The sequence below is a fragment of the Phyllobates terribilis genome, unplaced genomic scaffold, assembly GCF_046119375.1.
Source record: "Phyllobates terribilis strain yellow unplaced genomic scaffold, ASM4611937v1 Scaffold_13__5_contigs__length_258822181, whole genome shotgun sequence".
Lineage (NCBI taxonomy): Eukaryota > Metazoa > Chordata > Amphibia > Anura > Dendrobatidae > Phyllobates > Phyllobates terribilis.
The window spans coordinates 177,046,048-177,062,771 of record NW_027362773.1 but is presented as its reverse complement, the minus strand read 5'-3'; positions in this window follow the sequence as shown (position 1 = coordinate 177,062,771).

The window sequence follows — 16,724 nt, the reverse complement described above, 5'->3', positions numbered from 1 at the left end:
AGATGAAACATGTGAATGCAAGGATGCTGGGAAATTACCTGAAAAGCACATTTTGTTGAAAGGAGCAGACCAACACTACCACCTGATCTGTCCTCAGATCTGTGGGAATGTGAATATGTAGGCCACCATATGAGAGAGTAGCAGCAGGGTTGGTGTCCAATGAACTAGGAACACATTTGTTTGAATGTTTTGCATGGCTTACCTGCTACCTGCCCAACTGCCATGTTTAACTGCCTGGCACTTTGAGAAATATGACACTTTGATAAAACCTACAAAATTGCCCCCCTGCACCAAAGTACCTTCCCCTTGGCTAGGTCTAAATATATAGCAATGTTTGTACTTAGATCTAAGTAATTTAACTAGTTAACAATTAGTCAACTAACTTAAGACAGCAAGATGCAATTAGACGCAAAGACAAACAAACAAGTTTGCATGCCAACATGGATCATAAAGTTTTGAATAAGTGAGATGACCTTACAGCATCAGGGGAGAGACTCAGTAAGATGAAACGAACAAGCTTGCAAACACTGGAGTGAAGATGCAGGTTTTAAAAAGGTTAAAACATAGCTGATGAAATGAACATACACTTGTATGAAGGGAAGGGAGATGAGTGTTAAATTCATTCCGTAGAATCCTAGAATGTTAGAGTTGGAAGGGGCCTCTAGGGTTCTCGTGTCCAACCTTCTGCTCAATGCAGGAGTCACTAAACCATCTCAGACAGATGTCTGTCCAGCCTCTGTTTGAAGACATCCATTGATGGAGAACTCACCACCTCTCGTGGGAGCCTGTTCCACTCATTGATCATCTCACTGTCAATATCTAGTCTGTATCTTCTCCCTTTCAGTTTCATTCCATTGCTTCTCGGGTGTCCATGTGCAAATGAGAAAAAGGCCAAAGCCCCACTATCAGTATTTGGTCAGTATTTTTTCTCAGGAGTAGGAGCCAGAATCAGGAGTGGAGTGGGTAATAAATGCAGAATTGGTGCACTTGTTTCTATTATACCTTTTCTCTGATTGTTTCTCACCTGGTTTTGGCCCCCACTCCTGAGAAAAAATACTGACCAAATACTGAAAGTGGGGCCATGGTCTAAGGATAATCCCTCTACAGTGTTACAGACCTTCAGTTATTTGTAGACAGCTATTAAGTCTCCTCTTAGCCTTCTTTTTTGCAAGCTAAACATTCCCAGATCCTCTAACCGTTCCTCGTAGGACATATTTTGCTGACCGCTCACCATCATAGAATCATAGAATCATAGAATCATAGAATGGTAGAGTTGGAAGGGACCTCCTGGGTCATCTGGTCCAACCCCCTGCTCAAAGCAGGATTCACTAGATCATCTCAGACAGATGTCTGTCCAGCCTCTGTTTGAAGACGTCCATTGAAGGGGAACTCACTACCTCTCGTGGCAGCCTGTTCCACTCATTAATCACCCTAACTGTCAAAAAGTTTTTTCTAATATCTAATCTGTGTCTCCTCCCATTTAGTTTCATCCCATTGCTTCTAGTCTTTCCTTGTGCAAATGAGAATAAAGATGATCCTTCTACAATGTGACAGCCCTTGACATATTTGTAGACCGCTATTAAGTCTCCTCTCAGTCTTCTTTTTTGCAAGCTAAACATTCCCAAATCCTGCAACCGTTCCTCATAGGACATGGTTTGCAGACCAGTCACCATTCTGGTCGCTCTTCTCTGAACTTGCTCCAGTTTGTCTATGTCTTTTTTAAAATGTGGTGCCCAAAACTGTACAGATGAGGTCTGACCAAAGAGGAGTAAAGACCGATAATGACTTCACGTGATCTAGACTGTATGCTTCTGTTAATACATCCCAGAATTGTATTTGCCTTTTTTGCTGCTGCATCACACTGTTGACTCATGTTCAGTCTATGATCTATTAGTATACCTATCTATTATATATCACAGAAGCTCTTCTCTGAACTTGCTCCAGTTTTTCGATGTCTTTTTTAAAATGTGGTGCCCAGAACTAGACACAGTATTCCAGACGAGATCTGACCAAGGAAGAGTAGAGGGGGATAATTATTTCACGTGACTGAGACTTTATGCTTCTCCTAATAAATCTCATTACTGTTTTGCCTTTTTTGCTGCTGCATCACACTGTTGACTCATGTGCAGTCTGTGATCTATTAGTATACCCAAGTCTTTTTTACACGTGCTGTTGCTTAGTTCTATTGCTCTCATTCTGTGGATGTAATTTTTGTGTTTTCTTGCGCAGATGTAGAATCTTGCAATTCTCCCTGTTAAATACCATTCTATTAGTCAAACCTAGAGATGAGCGAACGTGCTCGCCACTGCTCGGTACTCGCCCAAGCATCACTGTGCTCGACAAGATCGGCGCTCGACGAGTATTTCCGGATTGCGCGGGCGGGAACTCGTATCCCCTTCCTGCATGTTTGGCACTCTTTAGAGAGCCAATGAACATGCAGGGATTGCCTGCCACGCACTGTAATGCCTTAGCCATGATGGTTGTGGCATTACAGTGATTGGCTGGCCGCACAGCGTCATCAGGTCTATATAAGACCAAGCGCTTCTATGCTCGTCACAGTCTACCCCGGAAATAGGCAGTATAGGGAGAGATGCTGCTGAGCTAGGGAGAGATTTGCTTGTTTATAGTTAGTATAGGTATTCCACAACATATATATATATATCCATCTAAACTAACAGTCCTTCTGAGGACTAATCCAGCTGCATATATTACTGGTGATAGCAGGAGTTAGGCAGGCAGTATATGTGGCAGACTGCAGTGTATGATACAGCACAAGAGGGTCCATTGAACGTTCTGTCTGCTGCTGCTGTAATAATTACCGATATTTGTAGACATAGCCCCAGATATCAGGGGCCAGAGCAATTTTTTTTTCTATCTTAATCCTGGTTATTTGCATAAAATGCAATCCAGAGTACACAATTTTTCTGCTCCATTTGCTTGTTAGTACTGCAGAATAAAGCCAGATCTGTTCCATATTTCAGCAATAAAAATCCAGAAATTTGAACTGAACGTGGAAAATATTGGCCATTCTGTTGCAGTGTGTTGGTGAAGCTATTCATACTAGGTCTTTGTGTAGAATAGTATTCGTAAATTACAGGCCTGCTATTTAAAACCGTGGTTCTCTGCCAGACATATCACTTATAAGACTTTTCCAAAATCAGCCATTTCTTCCATTTCTATTCTGTTGCAGTGTGTCGGTCAAGCTATTCACACTAGGTCTCTGTGTAGAATAATATTAGTAAATTAAAGGCGTGCTATTTAAAATTGTGGTTTTCTGTCAGACATATCACATATAACTGCGTTCCAAAATCAGCCATTTCTCGTGAACGTGGAAAATATTGTCCCCCATTTAAAATGGGCAAGGTGCGTGGCAAGGGACAGGGAAGTGAACGTGATGGTGATGGTGCATGCAGAGGCCGAGGCCGAGGACGTGGCCGTGGGCAAGCTGAAATTGTGCCACAACAAACACCCACATCTTGTTGCTCGACCTTCCTGTCCCAATTACTAGGGGACCGCAGTACACCACTATTGAACCCAGAGCAATGTCAAAAGGTTGTTGGTTGGATAGCAGATAATGCTTCCAGTCACTTTGCCACACCACCACCACCTTGTCTTCCACACGGTCAAGTCTCAGTAGCCATGAGTCTGGACCGCATATTCCTCATCCTGATCCTCCTTCCTCCCACCATGCCGAGTGGCCGGAGACAAATGATCCCACACTTGGACACTCAGAAGAGCTGTTCACTTTTCGATTTGTAGATTGGAGCCTCTCGCCTGGCCAGCTTCAAGTGAGTCAAGAGGAGAACGCATGTAGCGATGTCCAAATATTGGAGCAGCCACGGTCACACGAAGGCGACGGTAGGAAAGTGCAATTACTGTCGCAAGAGGTGGATGATGATGATGATGAGACACAAGAAAGTCAGGAGGAGGACCAGGGTGCTGAAGTGGAAGACGAGGTGGTGGATGATATAGTAACTGACCCAACCTGGCAGGGGGACATACAGAGCGAGGACAGCAGCACACAGGGAGAGGGAGGCGTAGCACCACAAGAGGCAGGAAGAAGCAGTGTGGTGGCTGCAGACACAAGGCGGTAAAGCGTTCCTCGTAACGCCAACACGACGGAAGTTGCCAGTACAACTGTTAGGTCTTCCCGAGTCTGGTAATTTTTTTCTGCACCACCTGCCAGGCCAGCATCAGCAGGGATAGCAAAACAAGCAGCCTGACCAGCACCAGCATGATCAGGCACATAGCAGCAAAGCACCCGACTAAGTGGGCAGAACCACAGGGTCCAGCAACAGTGTCTGCGGGTTCTACCACTGCTTCTTCCACTGTTGTGCGTGCAACCAATCGTCCATGGCGCATGCCAAGTTGCCTCCCGCCCTGCACCTGTCATTGCTCACTCTCAAGTAGAAGCTTCAGCAAGCACGTCCACTTCCTTGTCCCAGCGCAGCGTTCAGTTGTCCCTAACCCAGTCCTTGGAACATAAGCGCAAATACGCAGCCAACGCCCCACAGGCCACACTACTAAATTCAGACATTTCGCGAATGCTTACACTGAAAATGTTGCCTTTTAGGCTCGTGGAGACGGAAGCTTTCCGAAACCTGATGGCGGCAGCTGTCCCTCAGTACACAGTCCCCAGCGGCCACTATTTCTCCAACAACATTAGCCGTGCCCTCAACAACGCAGTTACTGGTAAAGTCCACCTAACCATGGACACGTGGACAAGTGCTTGTGGGCAGGGACGGTACATCTCACTGATGGCACACTGGGTTAATATAGTGGAAGCTGGGACCCAGTCGGACCTTGGGACGGAACACATCCTCCCGACGCCGAGGATTGCGAGCCCTAGGTCAATCAGGGTTACCCCCACATTCTACAGCTCCTGAGCCTCTTCCTCCTCCTCCTCCTCTTCAGCCTCCATCTCTGAAATGACCACATCAGTCACAAGCTGGAAGCACTGCAGCAGTGCCTGACCCTACAGCCATGCATGGTCTCGTGTGGCAATTGCCGGAACTTGGTGGCGGCTTTGAGGCGAGGCAACCTCACACACGTACCATGCCTGGCCCATGTGCTTAACCTCGTGGTTCAGCGGTTTCTCAAAACCTAACTGGATCTGTCGGATCTGCTTGTCAAAGTACGCTGCCCGTGTGCTCATTTTAGAAAATCCACTACAGCTTCCGCTGCCCTTGCCGTGCTTCAGCAGCGTTTGCAGCTTCCAGCTCACCGACTGATCTACGATGTCACCACGCGTTGGAACTCTACATTGCAGATGTTGGGAAGGATTTGTGAGCAGAAGAGGGCAGTTGTTGAGTACCAGCATCAACAAGGCCGTCAGTATTCAGTTCAGACTCCACACATAAGACCTCAGGAGTGGACATGGATGTCAGATATATGTACCATCCTCCAAAACTTTGAGGACTCCACCAAGATGATGAGCAGCGATGACGCCATAATTAGCATCACCATCCCGCTTCTCTGTCTTCTGAAACGCTCTCTGCTCACAATTAAAGAGGATGCATTGCAGGTGGAGCACGATGAGATGGAGCAAGGAACCATACAGGGTGATTCCACACAGCCCAGCCTCATCTTATCCCAACGTGTATTGGGTGACAATGAGGAAAAGGAGGAGGATGAGGAAGAAGAAGAGGAGCTAGTGTCCTGCGCTATAGACGGTACTACCTGCACAACTGTCATACCATTTGTTCAGCGTGGACGTCTTGAGGACAGGGAGGAGGAGGAAGAGGAGGAGGATGAGGAGGAGAGCATGGTCAGTCATCCTCTTGGTGAGGACACGGAAGTCTTGTCTCTGTGCAGTCTGGCACACATGGCTGAGTTTATGATAAGCTGCCTTTCCCGTGACCCTCGCGTTGTCCAAATTTTGGGTGACAGTCATTATTGGTTGGTGACACTTCTAGACCCACGCTACAAGGAGAACTTTCTGTCTCTTATTCCAACGCAGGACAGACCTAATAAAATAGTGCAGTACGAGAAGGCCCTTGTGGCAGAATTATTTAAAAAATTCCCATCTGAAAACACTGGCGGCAGAGGTCACACTTCGTTGGACAACCAAGGAGTACAGGCGAGAGAGACACAAATGCAATCCAGCAGAGGTAGGGGAACACTGTCAAAGTTCTGGGACAGTTTACTCAGACCCTCCCATCGCACAAGCCCTGATGCGCGGGGTACTCTCACAAGGAAGGAAAAGTTTTGGAGGATGCTGAAAGAGTACCTTTCCCACCGTACCAACGTCCTCCGTGATTCCTCTGTGCCTTATAAATATTGGGCATCCAAGCTGGACACGTGGCATGAACTGGCTCTCTACGCCTTGGAGGTCCTGGCCTGCCCTGCCGCTAGTGTTTTGTCAGAGCAGGTTTTTAGTGCCGCTGGTGAAATTATAACCACCTATCAACTGAAAATGAACAAGGGCTGCATTGGACCAGACTTCTCAACACCACCGAATGATAGCAGCGTAACATAAACTCAAATACAGTGTCTTTTTTTTTTATTGAAGGTCTAACTCTATTCCCATGCACCTCTGTCTTCACACCCATGACTGATTTTGTCTATTTGCTCTTGTCCTCCTCCTTCTCCGCATCCTCATCCTCCACCACCATCAACATATCTACGGCTCTTGCAAGGGATATTGGAATTCCTCCAAATTTTTGACAGCCATTGCAGTCACTGCATAGGAAAACAGTATGGGAGACCCGCTCCTTTCTAATGGGAATATGTCGTTACTGAGGCCCACCTGTATGTGTCTTTAAATTGTTATTGGGTTTTTTCCTAAATTTTGACAGCCATTGGACTCACTGCATACCCTATAACTGGATAGCAGACCCTCTCCTTTCTAATGAGATCATGTCGTACTTGTTACTGTGGCCCAACTCTATGTGTCTTTAAATTGTTAGTGGGGTTTTTCCTGCATTTTGGCAGCCGTTGCACTCACTGCATATCCTATAACTGTATAGCAGACCCTCTCCTTTCTAATGGGAACATGTCGTTACTGTGGCCCTGCTTTATGTGTCTTTAAATTGTTAGTGGGGTTTTTCTCAAATTTAGGCAGCCCTTGCAATCACAGCATGGGCATTACCATTATAGAAGACCTGCTCCTTTATAATTGGAACATTTTTTTTACTGAGACCCTCCTCTATGTCTCTTCAAAGGGGTATTGGGTTGCGTAAATTTTTTTGGCAGCCCTTGCAGTCACTACATACACAATAACAGTAATGTTAAAATGACGTCTCCCGGTGAATGCATTGGTCACGGTTGAAAGCAATGCAAAAACGCATCAAAAACGCTAAGTGTGAACATAGCTAAAGGTGTGGAGGAACATTTTTGTTTTTTGGTTATTTATTTTGCCTTATATACAAGTCATTACCCTGGAAAGGATGTTCCTTAACATATTTCCCAGGAAAATCCATTTGGGTTTCGTTCTTGCATGTTTTATTGTGAGTCCGTAAAAGTGGCGTAATACCTCTGACAACGTTGTTGACAGCAGTGACCTGGGAGTCAGAAATGCTTCCAGGGGTCTTCCCCATGCTGTTCTCATGTCATTTGAGCACTGTTCCCATCGATTTGGATTATTTTTAGGCCCCCTGCAGATCTCTGGGGGGGCACTAAAATGCTCGGGTACTCGTTGCTCGGGTCGAGCAAATTGGAATACTCGGGTGTTCGACCCGAGCAGCGAGCCCAATGTAAATCTATGGGAAACTCAAGCATTTTTCAGGTGGCTTCCCCCCAGCGGTCTGCAGAGGGCCCAAAAATTGCCCAAATGACATTGGAACAGTATGGGGAAGACCACTGGAAGCATTCTGATTCCCAGGTCACTTTTGTCAACAACGTTGTCAGAGGTATTACGCCACTTTTACGGACTCACAATAAAACATACCAAAACGAAACCAAAATGGATTTTCCTGGGAAATATGTTAAGGAACATCCTTTCCAGGGTAATGACTTGTATATAAAGCAAAATAAATAACCAAAAACAAAAATGTTCCTCCACACCTTGGGCTATGTAGCGTATTTGATGCGTTTTTTTCACTTTTGCATTGCTTTCAACTGTGACGAATGCATTCACCAGGAAATGTCATTTTAACATTTTACAACCTTATCTGGCCATGTGGTGTGTGACACATCATCAGACACATCCTGCTTCATTTATGAAGATAGGACTCTGAAAGTCACAAAGTCTATTTTTGTAGGGCCATCAGGCGGCCTTTACTATTCTTAAAGGATCACCAGTCGGCCCTCACTATTCTTAGAGAGCCATCAGCCGGCTATGTTTTATTGTTCCCATTACTAAAGAGTGGGTCTCCTATACTGTTATTGCATATGCAGTGAGTGGCAGGGCTGCCCAAAATTTGGATGCACCCCAATACCCCTTTGAAGAGACTTAGAGGAGGGCCTCCAGAAAACAATGTTCCCATTATTAAAAAGTGGGTCTCCCATTGTGTTTGCCTATGCAGTGAATGCAAGGGTTGCCAAAAATTTGGAGGTACTCCAATGCCCCTTTGAAGAGACGTAGAGGGCCTCATGAAAAAATGTTCCCATTATTATGAAGTGGGTCTCCCATAGTGTTGACCTATGCAGTGAATGCAACGGTTGCCAAAAATTTGGAGGCACTCCAATGCCCCTTGGAAGAGATGTGGAGGTCAGAGGGCCTCCTCAAAACAATGTTCCCATTTATTAGGAAGTAGATCTCCCATGGTGTTGGCCTATGCAGTGAATGCAAAGGTTGCCAAAAATTTGGAGGCACTCCAATGCCCCTTGGAAGAGACGTAGAGGGCTTCATGAAAAAATGTTCCCATTATTAGGAAGTGGGTCTCCCATAATGTTGACCTATGCAGTGAATGCAAGGGCTGCCAAAAATTGGGAGGCACTCCAATGTCCCTTGGAAGAGACGTGGAGGAGGGCCCCATAAAAAAATCTTCTCATTAGAAAGTAGCGGGCCTCCTATACTTGTAATGCCCATGCACTAAGTGTATGGGCTGACAAACATTAACCCCTGGGGGGTATACATGAACATACTGTATAAATTTTTTTTTTATGGGCATCATAAACACCCTTTAAAAAAATTATGTGGGTGTTGCGTCACGGACCACGGTCACCCTGGTGATATGGTGGTGGAGGATGAAGAGAAGGAGGAGGACAAGAGCAAATAGCCAAAATCAGGAAGCATATATCCATGTCTGGGCGTGAAAAGGTGCATGGGAATACACCTCTCAAGAAAAGACACTGAATTTGAGTTTGTTATGCTGCTATCATTCGGTGGTGTTGAGAAGTCTGGCCCAATCCAGTCCTTGTTCATTTTTATAAGAGTCAGCCTGTCAGCATTTTCAGTTGACAGGCGGATGCGCTTATCAGTTATAATTCCACCAGCGGCACTAAAAACCCGCTTTGATAAAACGCTGGCGGCAGGGCAGGCCAGGACCTCCAAGGCGTAGAGAGCCAGTTCAGTCCACGTGTCCAGCTTGGATACCCAATAATTATAAGGCACAGAGGAATCACGGAGGACGTTGGTACGGTCGGCAAGGTACTACCTCAGCATCTTCCCAAACGTTGCACTCCTTATGAGAGTATCCCGCGCCTCAGGGCTTGTGCAATGGGAGGGGCTGAGAAAATTCTCCCAGAACTTTGACAGTTTTCCCCTGCCTCTGCTGGATTGAAGTTGTGTCTCTCTCGCCTGTACTCCTTGGTTGTCCAACGAAGTGTGACCTCTGCCGCCAATATTTTCAGATGGGAATTTTTTTAATAGTTCCGCAACAAGGGCCTTCTGGTACAGCCCCATTTTTGGAGACCTGTCCGCCTCAGGAATAAGAGATATAAAGTTCTCCTTGTAGCGTGGGTCTAGAAGTGTCACCAACCAGTAATGACTGTCACCCAAAATTTTGAGAGTGCAAGGGTCATGGGAAAGGCAGCGTAACATAAACTCAGCCATGCGTGCCAGACTACTAACAGGCAAGACTTCCGTGTCCTCACCAAGAGGATGACTGACCATGCTCTCCTCCTCCTCCTCTCTCTCCTCTGTCCATCCATGCTGAACAGACGGTATGAGAGCTGTGCACGTAGTACCGTCTATAGTGCATGAAACTAGCTCCTGTTCTTCCTCCTCCTCCTCTTCCTCATTGTCCCCCAATCCACTTTGGGATGAGATGAGGCTGGGCTGTGTGTAATCACCCTGTATGGTTCCTTGCTCCATCTCATCGTGCTCCGCCTGCAATGCATCCTCTTTGATTGTGAGCAGAGAGCATTTCAGAAGACAGAGAGGCGGGATGGTGATGCTAATTATGGCGTCATCACCTCTCACCATCTTGGTGGAGTCCTCAAAGTTTTGGAGGATGGTACATATGTCTGACATCCATGTCCACTCCTGAGGTTTTATGTGTGGAGTCTGAACTGAATACCGATGGCCTTGTTTATGCTGGTAGTCAACAACTGCCCTCTTCTGCTCACAAATCCTTCCCAACACCTGCAGTTTAGAGTGCCAATGCGTGGGGACATCACACACCAGTCTGTGAGCCGGAAGCTGCAAACGCTGCTGAAACACGGCAAGGCGGCAGAAGCTGTAGGTGACTTTCTAAAATGGGCACACAGGAGGCATACTTTAACAAGCAGATCTGGCAGCTCCGGGTAGGATTTGAGAAACCGCTGAACCACAAGGTTAAGCACATGGGCCAGGCATGGTACGTGTGTGAGCTCGCCTCGCCTCAGAGCCGCCACCAGGTTCCGGCCATTGTCACACACGACCATGCCTGGCTGTAGGTTCAGTGGTGTGAGCCACAGATCTGCCTGCTCTTTCAGAGCTGTCTACAACTCTTCAGCATTGTGCGGTTTGTCACCTAAGCATATTAGCTTCAGCATAGCCTGTTGCCGCTTGGCCGAGGCAGTGCTGCAGTGCTTCCAGCTTGTGACTGATCTGGTCATTTCGGAGATGGAGGCTGAAGAGGAGGGGGAGGCTGAGGAGGATGAGGTGCAGGAGCTGTAGACCGTGGGGGCAACCCTGATTGACCTAGGGCCCGCAATCCTTGGCGTCGGGAGGACGTGTTTCGTCTCAAGGTCCGACTGTGTCCCGGCTTCCACTATGTTAACCCAGTGTGTCGTCAGCGAGATGTACCATCTCTGCCCACAAGCACTTGTCCACGTGTCCGTGGTTAGGTGGACTTTCCCGGCAACTGCATTTTTGGGGGCACGGCTAATGTTTTGGGACACGTGCTTGTGTAATGAGGGGATGGCACACCGGGAGAAATAGTGGCGGCTGGGGACTGAGTACCGAGGGACGGCCGCCACCATCAGGTTGCGGAATGCTTCCATCTCCACGAGACTTAAAGGCAACATTTTGAGCGCAAGCAGTCGTGAAATGTGTGAATTTAGTAGTGTGGCCTGTGGGGCGTTGGCTGCGTATTTGCGCTTGCGTTACAAGGACTGGGGTATGGACAACTGAACGCTGCGCTGGGACAAGGACGTGGAGGTGCTTCCTGATGCTGCTACTTGAGAGTGTGCAACGACAGGTGCAGGGCAGGAGGCATCTTCGCATGCACCATGGACAGAGGATTGGCTTGCATGCACAACAGCAAAAGAAGCAATGGTGCCACCTGCAGACACTGTTCCTGGACCCTGGGTTTCGGCCCACAAAGTCGGGTGCTTTGCTGCCATGTGCCTGATCATGCTGGTGGTGGTCAGGCTGGTCGTTTTGCCACCCCTGCTGATGCTGGCCTGGCAGGTGGTGCAAATGGCCTTTTTGGGGTTATTGGCAGAGTCTTTAAAAAACAACCAGACTTGGGAAGACCTAACAGTTGTACTGGAAACTTCCTTCGTGTTGGTGTTACGGGGAACGGTTGCCTGCCTTCTGTCTGCGGCCACCACACTGCTTCTTCCTGCCTGTTGGGGTGCTCTGCCTCCCTCCCCCTGTGTGCTGCTGTCCTCGCTCTGCATGTCCTCCTGACAGGTTGGGTCAGTTACTAGATCATCCACCACCTCGTCCTCCACTTCCCCACCCTGGTCCTCCTCCTGACTTTCTGGCAATTGTGTCTCATCATCGTCCACCTCTTATGACACTTTCCCACCGTTGCCTTCGTGTGACCGTGGCTGCTCAAATATTTGGGCATCGCTACATGTGATCTCCTCTTGCCCCGCTTCAAGTGGACCGGGCAAGAGGCCCGAATCTATATATGCCACGCTCCACGCGCCTTGCCCATTTTAAATGGAGGACAATATCTTCCACGCTCACGACAAATGACTGAATTTGGAGTGAACTTATATGTGATCCGTGTAACGAAACCACAGTTTTAAATACCTGGCCTGTAGGTAACTATTTTGAACAGCAAACTGGTGTCAAAAACTTCGCTGACACACTGAAAAAAAATTTGAATGGGGGCCAAGAATGGCAGTATTTTCTGAAAACGTATATATGCTCCGTGTGACGGACACAGTTTTAAATAGCTGGATTTTAAGTGCTGTAATATGGAAAGGACCTGGCTTTATTCTGCAGTACCAACAAGCAAATGGCGCAGAGAAACGGTGTTCTCTGGATTGCTTTTTAAGCAAATAATGAGGATTAAGATCCAAAAAAAAGTATTCCTGGCCCCTGAGACCTGGGCCTATTTCCAGAAATATCTAACAGCAGCAGCCGACAGAACTGGATTGGAGCCTCTTGTGCTATATGCACTGCAGTCTGCTATATACACTGCCTGCCTATATACACTGCCTGCCTGATATCTCTGCAGATGGATTAGTCCTCAGAAGGACTGTTTGTTAAGATGGATAAGTGTAATGTACGGGTTTTCTCCCTACACTACCTCATACACAACCAAATCTCTCCCTAGCTCAGCAGCAAATCTCCCTACTCTGCCTGATTCCGGGGTAGACTGTGACGAGCACAGCGACGCCAGGTCTGATATACACCTGATGACGCTGTGCGGCCAGCCAATCACTGTAATGCCACAACCAACATGGCTGCGGCATTACAATGAGTGGCAGGCAATACCTGCATGTTGATTGGCGCTCTAAAGAGCGCCAAACATGCAGGGAGGGGTCCCGAGCATCCGCCCGAGCATCTTACAAGTGGTGAGCTCCGACCCTAGCCCTCATCACTAGTAAGGACTTATTCAGTCAAACCTAATTTGTTCATTAGTCTCTGATGTTTTTCAGCATTCAATGCCTTTGTGAAAATGTCTACTGTCATATCTTCAGTTGGACAATATTCTAATTTCAGGATTTCTTGTTCCTGATGGTCCCTCAAGAAATGATACTTCACATCAATGTGCTTGGTTCTTGAGTTAACTCTTTCCATCTGAGCAAGAACAAGACATCCCTGATTGTCCTCATTTATTTTCGTTGGTTCCAACTGTGCTTGTCCTAGGTCTGTTAGCAATTGTCTTAACCATAGAACTTCTTGACTTGCATGTGCTGCTGCAACATATTCTGCTTCTGTTGACGACAGTGTAGTGAGCTGGCAGGCTCTGGCTGTTCGGTGATTATTGATATAGAGCCTGTTACAGAAGTGATTACACAGGATGATGTTGCCACCTTGTGGCCAGAGGTTGCACCTGCGCAGGGTGTGATGACAGAGCAAAAGACTGAGCCTCCTGTGTCCGGCCCTAGAGAGTCACGTGACCAAAGTGGGAAGCAGAAAAAAAGCGCGCGAGGAGTTTGCTGTGGGCTGTGAAAAGAGCCAGGACGGTGTGCAGGCCCTCGTGCGTGGCGCAGGAGAGACTCTCAACGGGATTTCTTTTACCTGACACCATTTCCTCGGGGCCTTCCCCAGCTTCTTCACTGCTGAGGGATACAGCTATTACACTCCCTGCTACTGGTGTGTGGACTACATAAGGGATCCACCAAAGCTGCTATCCGGATCAGAGAGACTGTAAGCGGGTCCTCTGGCGAGAGGCCGAAGTATTCCCTCCTTTCAGCGTAATTTGTTGTTTCTGTTTTTTTCTCCGGCTGGGACGCCCTCCTGCAAAGACAGACAGGCCTGCGACGGGGGACACATCCTTCTGGAGTAAAGGACTGGTAACGTGTGAGTAGGGACAGTGAGGGTCAGCTTATCACTACACGTTATTACTGTGCATATTTACTGTTGTCATTTATTGTTTTTTTTTTTTTTCCTTTGCTGTGTTAAAATGTATACGAGTAAAGATACGGTTATCAAGATGGAGTCTGTGTGTGGGGATCTTGCTGGGCCAGATCATAGATACCAATGCGCGGCCTTGCCCGCGGTCACTTCATCTGGCGTAGTCAGACCACATACCAGGGAACACTGCGACACATGTTCTTTAGACGGATGCAGCTTGAATGGGAGGATATTCCCCAATATGCGAACGCTCTTCAGGTACTCCTTGAACAAACCTGTGGAAAAGGGGAGCAACTAGCTGGTATGGCTTCTCGTGACCTGGTACTGAGAGACCAATTTGTAATAGGACTCAGAGACCAGTATCTTAACCGCACGTTACAGGACTTGATCCGGATGATGCCGGCTCTTACTTTTGCTGAAGTCAAACAGGAAGCCATAGAACGTTCAAGGGGACCCGTCATGGATGTGGGGATTCAAGGTGCTGCGTGCAGATCCATATCTGACATTAAAAATCCGAACAGTGACACGGAAGACCTGAAACAGATGGTAGCAGACTTACAGAGACAGATATTACAGTTAACATTAGACCGACAGGGAGACCAGCGAAGACAGCCTAGTCGTCCCGTGGGACAGTGTTGGTCATACGGTGATCCTCGCCATAGGGCAAATCGTTGTCCTCAACACTTCCCTCCGCAACAACCTCTGTTGCACCAACGAACAAACCCTCAGTCACCCCAGCGAAGGGAATTTCGATCAGACCAGCGAATTGAACCCCAGCCATATCCACAAGCAGAGCTACCACGCCGGGCCTCACCACAATTGCCGCCGTTAAACTAGACACCCCTGCAGCTGAGGCTCGCGCAGCAGGGGAGGCCAAGGAGAGGGGTGTGGAAAAACAAAGCCAATGGCGGAGTCCTCTTGCCTCGAATAGCCCGACACTTGAAGTTGTCCTGGAAGGAATTGCCGTACAGGGACTGATGGACACCGGGTCACAAGTGACCACGATCTCTGAACAGTTTTACGAAAATTACCTCAAACCAAGAACTGCTCGTGACCCAGACACCACCATTAAGATTATTGCGGCTAATAATCTACCCATTCCAGTGACCGGAGTTGCTTGGATGGACACAAAGGCCTGCGGACAGGACTTAGGGAAACGAGGGATCGTCATCGTCAAGGAAGGTTTCGGCTCCGAGACCCCAGTGATAGTTGGAATGAAAATCTTGAAAGACCTGGATCTTATGCTGTTGACAAGAAAAGGACCCAAATACTGGCAGAAAGTCACCAAACATAAGCCTACTCGTCTGGCGTTCCAGCGCGTAATCCGGACCGTTGGACTTCAACAGATGGCAGAGGAACAACTACCCCTAGCCGCCATTACGGTGCCACGCCGTACCCGGATTACTTTGCCCGCTGAAAAAGAGACAGTCATTTCCTTACCCCTTAACACCCACCGACAACTTGAGGGGGTTGAAGTGTTGATCGAGCCGAGGACCCCAAGTGGGGGTAAGTTAAACCCACTAGTTGCTCGCACTCTAGCCGTCGTGAGGAACGGGAGAGTCCCTGTCAGGCTAAACAACACCGCAGACGTAGGCCTAGCCCTTGAAGCCGGCACTCAACTTGCCCGGGTATATGCTCTACCCACGGAAGTGAATCCCATTGGGCCCCTAGAATTCACCCCGTCTACAGAAGGCGACTGGACGGTAACCGTCTCAGCCATAAACGCTCAAGTAGACGATGAAGACATTGGGCGAAAACTACGGGAAAAAGTGCAGCTAGACACGTCTCAGTACACCAAACAAGAAGTGTCTCAAGTGGAGGAACTCCTGCGAGAACACCAAGACTCCTTTGCAAAGCATGACACAGACTTTGGGTGTACCACCAGTATCCAGCACGAGATACCCACGGGCGATACCCCCCCTATCCGCGAGAGGTACCGGCAGATACCACCTCAGCAATACCAGGAGGTGAAAAGCCTGTTAGAATCCATGCTACGCGCCGGAGTGGTACGTGAAAGCCAGAGCCCGTGGGCTGCACCCGTGGTGATAGTCAAGAAGAAAGATGGTTCCCTAAGGTTTTGCGTGGAATACCGTAGGCTGAACGCTTGCACTATCCGGGACTCATATCCACTTCCTCGGATCGAAGAGTCACTGACCGCCCTGAAGAAGGCTAAATATTTTTCGTCCCTAGACCTGGCCAGTGGATATTGGCAGGTTCCAATGAGTGAGAAGGACAGGGAAAAGACCGCCTTCATCCTTCCCATGGGCCTGTATGAGTTCGACCGGATGCCGTTCGGCTTGAATAACGCACCGGGGACCTTTCAGAGACTAATGGAACGCTCTCTGGGGGACTTCAACTTTGAGTTTACGCTGATATACCTTGACGACATCGTGGTATACTCCGCCACCTTTGAGGATCATCTTCACAAGCTTGGCCAAGTGTTCCAGCGCTTGAGGAGACACGGCTTGAAGTTGAAGCCCAGCAAGTGCCGTCTGTTCCAGCAGGAAATCGACTACTTGGGTCACCGGATCTCGGCCGAAGGCGTCCAGCCCTCTCCGGAGAAGATAGCAGCCGTTCAAGAGTGGCCGCAGCCAACTACCGTCAAAGAAGTCCGGGCTTTTCTGGGGCTAGCAGGCTACTACCGTCGGTTTGTCAA